Genomic DNA, 7,259 nt, shown 5'->3' with positions numbered 1-7,259 from the left:
TTTTCTTTTGTTTATTTACTTCTGAGCCCCCTTGTTGGCACATTTACTTTATACATGTTTGTTTTGTATGTGTTCGTATCCCTGCAGGTAGTGCGGTTCCTTCGTCAAGGACTGCCTTTTTGCCCTTGAGCATCCCAAACCCTAAAACCCAAAGCAACACGTTAACTCCTTCTACTACATGCGAGTAAGTCTCCAAAGGTCGAGCATCCGGTAGATTGCGTAGTGACGTCGTTCGTCCAAAACCCAATCCATAACCCCGTAGTTAGCCGAACTACGGCTTGCTCTGATTCTCATTCCAGATGAGAGACGTAGGCATAAGACGCGATGTCTTAGCGAGCACACATCCCCCAACCCATAGGTCAGTCGAGCTACGAAGACTCTGATTCTCATATTCAGATGAGATACGTATGCAGTGGATGCGACATCCGCGCGAGTAATTGTGATTTAACCTTTTTTTTTTTTGGTAAACAGCACAAGATAAACTCACACCCTTTAGACAAGAACTACAAAAGTGGATCCCGTAGAGTACTACGGATGCGTAGGGGTGCTAATACCTTCCCTTCGAATAACCGACTCCCGAACCCAAGATTTGGTTGCGAGACCCCGTCTTGTCCTTTCCTTTTTCAGGTTTACTTCGAGCGTTTCCTTTCCCTCCTTTGGGATGAATAACGCACGGTGGCGACTCTTCTGTCATTTTCTTTCGCCGGTTGTTTTTTTTGCGCATTGTATTTTTCAGGTTGCGACAACATCCACAGCACACATACAGAGGTACAGAAGTTAAATAAAAACTTCAACACACATCAGCTGCAGGGGAAGGAATCTTCGAATCTGTTGTCTGGGGTATCACCTGTTACTCCCCCTTTTTGTCAAAAATGTTGCCAAAGCCAACAACATAAACAGAAAAAATGACAGAATTACAGACTTGGTTTTACTTCACAGTTTCAACCAAGTTAGCACCCACTTGATCTTGCTTCACAACTTTGATCAAGTAATCACCCACTTTTGCTTTACTATAGGAACAGCCATATCAGATGCCATGACTTTGTTTCTGACATCCAGAACCACTCCTGCATGAATAGCATCCTTGAATTCCTGCAGGTGCATAGGCCTTCTCACGTTAGGGTGTCTCCTTACCCTCTTGTTGCCATACTTGTTGCTCGTGACATAGCTATGATCTGTTGACCAATCAGAGCATAGGTCCAATTGTTTAAGATGCAGAGATATTAGACAATACATCCCAAACATCATTGGTTGCTATAAGTGCTTAGAGAGACATATTCCCAGTTTTCCCCTTAAGTTTTCAAACTGAGTAGCATCCAGAGCCTTTAAAAATATGTCAGCCAGTTGGAGTTCAGTGGCTACATGTTCCAAGGTAATCACCTTGTCTTCCACCAGATCTCTGATGAAGTGATGCCTAATGTCAATATGTTTGGTCCTGCTGTGTTGGATGGGATTCTTGGAAATATTTATGGCACTGAGATTATCACAGAACAATGTCATGACATTTTGAGTGACATTGTACTCAGTGAGCATCTGTTTCATCCAAACCAGTTGGGAACAACTACTTCCAGCAGCTATGTATTCAGCCTCTGCAGTGGACAGAGATACACAGTTCTGCTTCTTGCTGAACCAAGATATGAGATTGTCTCCCAAGAAAAAACATCCTCCTGATGTGCTTTTTCTGTCATCAGCACTCCCAGCCCAGTCAGCATCACAGTACCCAGATAGGACAGGCTCAGACCCATGTGAGTACAACATCCCATAGTCACAAGTCCCATTGATGTACTTGAGAATCCTTTTGACTTGATTCAAGTGGCTCACTTTGGGCTCTGCTTGGTATCTAACACACACTCCAACTGCATAGGAAATGTCAGGTCTACTTGCAGTTAGGTATAGAAGACTGCCTATCATGCTTCTATACAAGCATCGATCAACACTAAGCCCTCCATCATCTTTGGTTAACTTTAGATGAGTAGGAGCAGGGGTTCTCTTGTGCCTAGCATTATCCATACCAAACTTCTTAACTATGTTTTTGGCATACTTGCTTTGGGAGAGAAACATAGAGTCCTCCATTTGGTTGACTTGCATTCCAAGAAAATAAGTCAGTTCCCCAACCAGACTCATTTCAAATTCAGATTGCATTTGGTGAACAAAATGTGTTACCATTTGCTCGGACATTCCACCAAAGACTATATCATCCACATAGATTTGAGCAATCATGATTTTGCCGTCTTCATCCTTCACAAACAAGGTTTTATCTATCCCACCTTTTCTGTAACCATTTGAGGTCAGAAATTCAGTCAACCTTTCATACCACGCTCTAGGTGCTTACTTCAACCCGTACAAGGCTTTCCTCAACTTGTAGACATGCTTAGGTTGATTAGGATCACAGAACCCTTTAGGTTGTTCCACATAGACTTCTTCATTCAAGTAGCCATTCAAGAATGCACTCTTCACATCCATTTGGAACAATTTAAACTTCAGAATGCATGCTACACCTAACAGCAATCTGATGGACTCAAGCCTAGCCACAGGAGCAAATGTCTCATCAAAATCAACCCCTTCAACTTGAGTGTATCCTTGAGCTACTAGTCTTTCTTTATTCCTAGTAATTACTCCTTTCTCATCAAACTTGTTTTTGTAGATCCACTTGGTACCAATGATGTTGGTCCCTTCAGGTCTTGGAACTAGCTCCCATACTTCATTCCTTTTGAACTGCTCAAGTTCCTCTTGCATGGCATTGATCCAGTATTCGTCAGTCAGGGCTTCTTTCACATTCTTGGGTTCAACCTTGGAAACAAAACAGGAATTTGAGCTTATTCCCCTTGACCTGATAGTCACACCACTATTGGGATCCCCTATGATAAGATCCTTAGGGTGGTCTTTCTGAATTCTGATAGAAGGCATTTTGGTGGTTGCATCTACTTCACATTCAGGAGGAGGTTCCTGTACTTCTTCAGACTTGACTGGAATGTCTGTTGAACTGTCAAGGAATGTTGCAACATCCTCTATGACATCGATTCCTTCCTCTTTATCATCCACAATGACATTTATGGATTCCATCAGGACATTGGTCTTGTAGTTGAACACTCTGTACGCCCTGCTGTTAGTGGAATATCCTAGAAATATACCTTCATCACTTTTGGGATCCAGTTTCCTTCTCTGTTCACGATCTGTGAGAATGTAGCATTTACTTCCAAAGATATGAAAGTACTTCATATTGGGTTTTCTGCCTTTCCATATTTCATACAGAGTGGAGGAGGTTCCTTTTCTCAAGGTGACTCTGTTGTGAACATAGCACGCGGTATTCATAGCTTCAGCCCAAAAATGCATAGGGAGCTTCTTTGCATGAATCATAGCTCTGGCAGATTCTTGGATAGTTCTATTTTTCCTTTCAACTATCCCATTCTGCTGAGGAGTTATGGGAGAGGAGAACTCATGACTTATTCCTTCAGACGAGCAGAATTCATCAAACTTGGAATTTTTGAACTCCGTGCCATGATCACTCCTAATTCGGATAACACAACTGTCCTTTTCCCTTTGAAGTCTGATGCACAGGTCTTTGAAGACATCAAATGTATCTGACTTCTCTTTGATGAAGCTTATCCACGTGTATCTGGAATGATCATCAACCACCACATAAGCATATCTCTTTCCACCCAGACTTTCAACCTGCATAGGTCCCATTAAGTCCATGTGCAATAGTTCCAGAACTTTGGAAGTTGTAGGATGTCCCAGCTTCGGATGTGACATCCTGGTTTGCTTGCCCACCTGACATTCTCCACAGACTCTTCCTTCATCAATACGCAGCTTTGGGATTCCTCTAACAGCTTCCTTGGATATGATCTTTTTCATTCCCCGTAAGTGGAGATGTCCAAGGCGTCTGTGCCACAGCTTCACCTCCTGTTCTTCCTTGACTGAAGAGCATATTGTGGAGAAGTTTGAGACTTTAGGTTCCCACAGATAGCAGTTATCTTTGGACCTAGATCCTCTCATAACTTCCTGCTTGTCACCATTCGTCACAATACATAGCTCCTTAGTAAACTGAACATAGAACCCTTGATCACACAGCTGGCTTATGCTGATGAGGTTTGCAGTTAGTCCTCTTACTAACAACATATTATTCAGTTTTGGAACTCCAGAGCAGTCCAGCTTACCCACACCTTTTATTTATCCTTTAGCACCATCACCAAAGGTCACATAGCTGGTAGTGTGAGGTTGGATATCTGCCAATAGATTTTCCATACCAGTCATATGTCTTGAGCATCCACTGTCAAAGTACCAGTCTTCTTTGGTAGAAGCTCTTAGAGCTGTGTGGGCTAACCTAGCATACCATTGTCGCTTCTTGTTGGAGACATGGTGCCTAAATGTCTTATGCTTAGGTCTGACATGAGGGACTTGGTTCGGGTAGCCATGAAGCCTGTAGCAGAAGGCTTTTATATGCCCAAGCCTACCACAGTGGTGACATTTCCATTTTTGGAATTTCCTCTTCTGATGATTAGTCATCCTGGTTCCCCGATGTTGAGACATTGGATGTGACTTCCCTTTGGATATTAGAACTTTAGCCTTTGGGCGTTTGCATTCAGCTGAGGATCTTTTCCCAAAGCATAAACCAGATGTGGTTCCAGACTTCTGTCCTACATTTAGGATCTCTTCCAAGGTGTCAGTTCCTTTATTCATCATTCTGATGGATTTGGTCATCTGATTTAGCTTGGAGGTCAGCAGGGTTATCTCACCATTTAGATCCTCTATGGCCGTCAGATGCTTCAGTCTCTCATCTTCCAGCTCCTTGATGAGTTTCTTCTGCTTTTCTCCTTGTACACGTACTTCTGCACTGGTGACACACAACTTCTTATAAGCTGTAGCAAGTTCATCAAAGGTCAGTTCATCTGCACTTGAGTCATCATCAATGGCACAAACACTGGTTAGTGCAGTGACGTGTTTAGCAAATTCTCCTTCAGATTCACTTTCAGAATCTCCTTCAGACCATGTGATATCTAGCCCCTTATTTTGCATTTTGAGGTAAGTAGGGCATTCAGCTCTGACGTGTCCATACCCTTCACAACCATGACACTGGATTCCCTTGCCGTGGTTGAACTTCTCTTCAGAAGTTGATCTTTTCTTAATGTCATACGCGATGTTCTTGACATTAGGTCTACCTCTTTGATCAATCTTCTTCACGAACTTGTTGAACTGTCTCCCAAGCATGGCTAAGGCTTCTGATATGCTTTCATTACCTCCAGTGTATCCTGCTTCTGACTCCTCTTCAACATTAGATACAAAAGCTACACTTTTGTTCTTCTTTTCAGCATTCTCACACAAGCCCATTTCAAAGGTTTGGAGAGAACCAATTAGCTCATCCACCTTCATATTGCAGATATCCTGCGCCTCCTCTATGGCTGTGACCTTCATAACAAATCTCTTAGGCAAGGACCTGAGAATCTTTCTTACAAGTTTCTCTTCAGCCATTTTCTCACCTAGTCCACCAGAGGTGTTTGCAATTTCAAGAATATTCATGTGAAAGTCATGAATAGTCTCATCCTCTTTCATCCTCAGATTTTCAAACTTAGTGGTCAGCATCTGAAGTTTAGACATCTTCACCTTGGAAGTACCTTCATGAGTTACCTTGAGGGTATCCCAAACTTCCTTAGCTAGTTCACAATGGTGCACCAGCCTGAAGATGTTCTTACTGATTCCATTGAACAATGCATTCAAGGCCTTGGAATTTCCAAGAGCTAATGCCTCTTGCTCCTTGTCCCACTCTTCTTCAGGAATCTGCACACTGACTCCATCTTCACCTGTCTTTGTTGGATGTTCCCATCCTTTGTTGACAGCTCTCCAGACTTTACTATCTAGAGACCTTTAGAAGGCTATCATACGAGGCTTCCAGTCATCATAGTTAGAGCCATCCAACATGGGTGGTCTATTTGAGTGTCCTATATCCTTGTCCATGGTACTAGAAAGTAACTTCCCTAGATCTCACCCAGAAATTAACAGGCAGGGTGCCTGCTCTGATGCCAATTGAAATTCTAGTTATCAGACTTTAGATGTCACACGGGTTGTTATGACATCCAATTCTGCACAGACAAGAATTATGCAGAACTTAAAAGTAAGTGCAGTAAATAACACAAGTAATTGTTTACCCAGTTCAGTCCAACATGACCTACATCTGGGGGCTACCAAGCCAGGGAGGAAATCCACTATCAGTAGTATTAATTCAAAGCTAAACTCACCCGTTTACAACTCTTCACTTAATCCCTACCCAATGCAATTTCAATCTTACTCTAAGATCAGAGTTCCTACTCACTCCCCCTCAATCACCTCAGTGATTACTACCTTTAATCAATATTAAAGACAATTTTGAAGTCACACTTCAAACAACTCTTGATTGTGCTTAACAGCTTTAATCAAGATACACAACACTCACGCTTAAAAGCTTTGAGCGACACAACACTTACAACTCAATGAACACCCTATGCCAAAGCAATCATCTACGTGATAATGGCTTGGCTTACAAGATATGTCTAATACAAGACTCACAAAAATACAGCAGTGAAGTATGATGGACACACTAAATCTTCACGCCTCAAAATCCCTAGTTCTGAATGAAGGAACGACTTCCTTTTATATTGCAGTACTTGGGCCTTTGCACTTGTATTCTCCTGAATTTAAGGTCACGCGAGTTCCCCTAAATTCCACATCTAGGTTACTAACAAATAGGCTATTTGTTAGGTTCATTAAATGCAGCTTTGTTGTTGATTTCCTGGATTTTCTCTCAGCTGTTGAATCCCTGAAGAATAGCCTGAGAAAAAGCTGAAACAGAAAACTGAACAACCTACAATATAGCATATGCTGTCAGGAATAAATGTCACGACATTCAGCTTGACATCAAGGATCATATGCTAAGTGTGTTTTTCCAGAAAACAGACTGTACAATTTTGCTGACCTGTGTAAGACCCCAATTTTGTCCCTAAGATCCCTCATGGCATCATATCATACCATATCATTGTCTCAAGGATCTTTGTGCACCTTTGCTTCCCTCGTAGTGGGTGGGTTATCTTGTGAGTGTGGTTCTTGATCACCAAGCATGTATTGCATTTGTATATCATTGCTTTTCATCTGTTTACTAACCAAAAGTGCAAAAATATTGTCTTCTAACCATGTTACTTGCAGATGAAGCAAACTAGGTCAAAACAGTCAAATCAGCCATTGAACAGTGGATGGTGGCCATTCTTGAAGAATTTGGGCACCATGATCAT

This window comes from Lathyrus oleraceus, chromosome 1 (assembly GCF_024323335.1).
Source record: "Lathyrus oleraceus cultivar Zhongwan6 chromosome 1, CAAS_Psat_ZW6_1.0, whole genome shotgun sequence".
NCBI classification, from domain to species: Eukaryota; Viridiplantae; Streptophyta; class Magnoliopsida; order Fabales; family Fabaceae; genus Lathyrus; species Lathyrus oleraceus.
Note: the sequence above shows the minus strand (reverse complement) of the source record.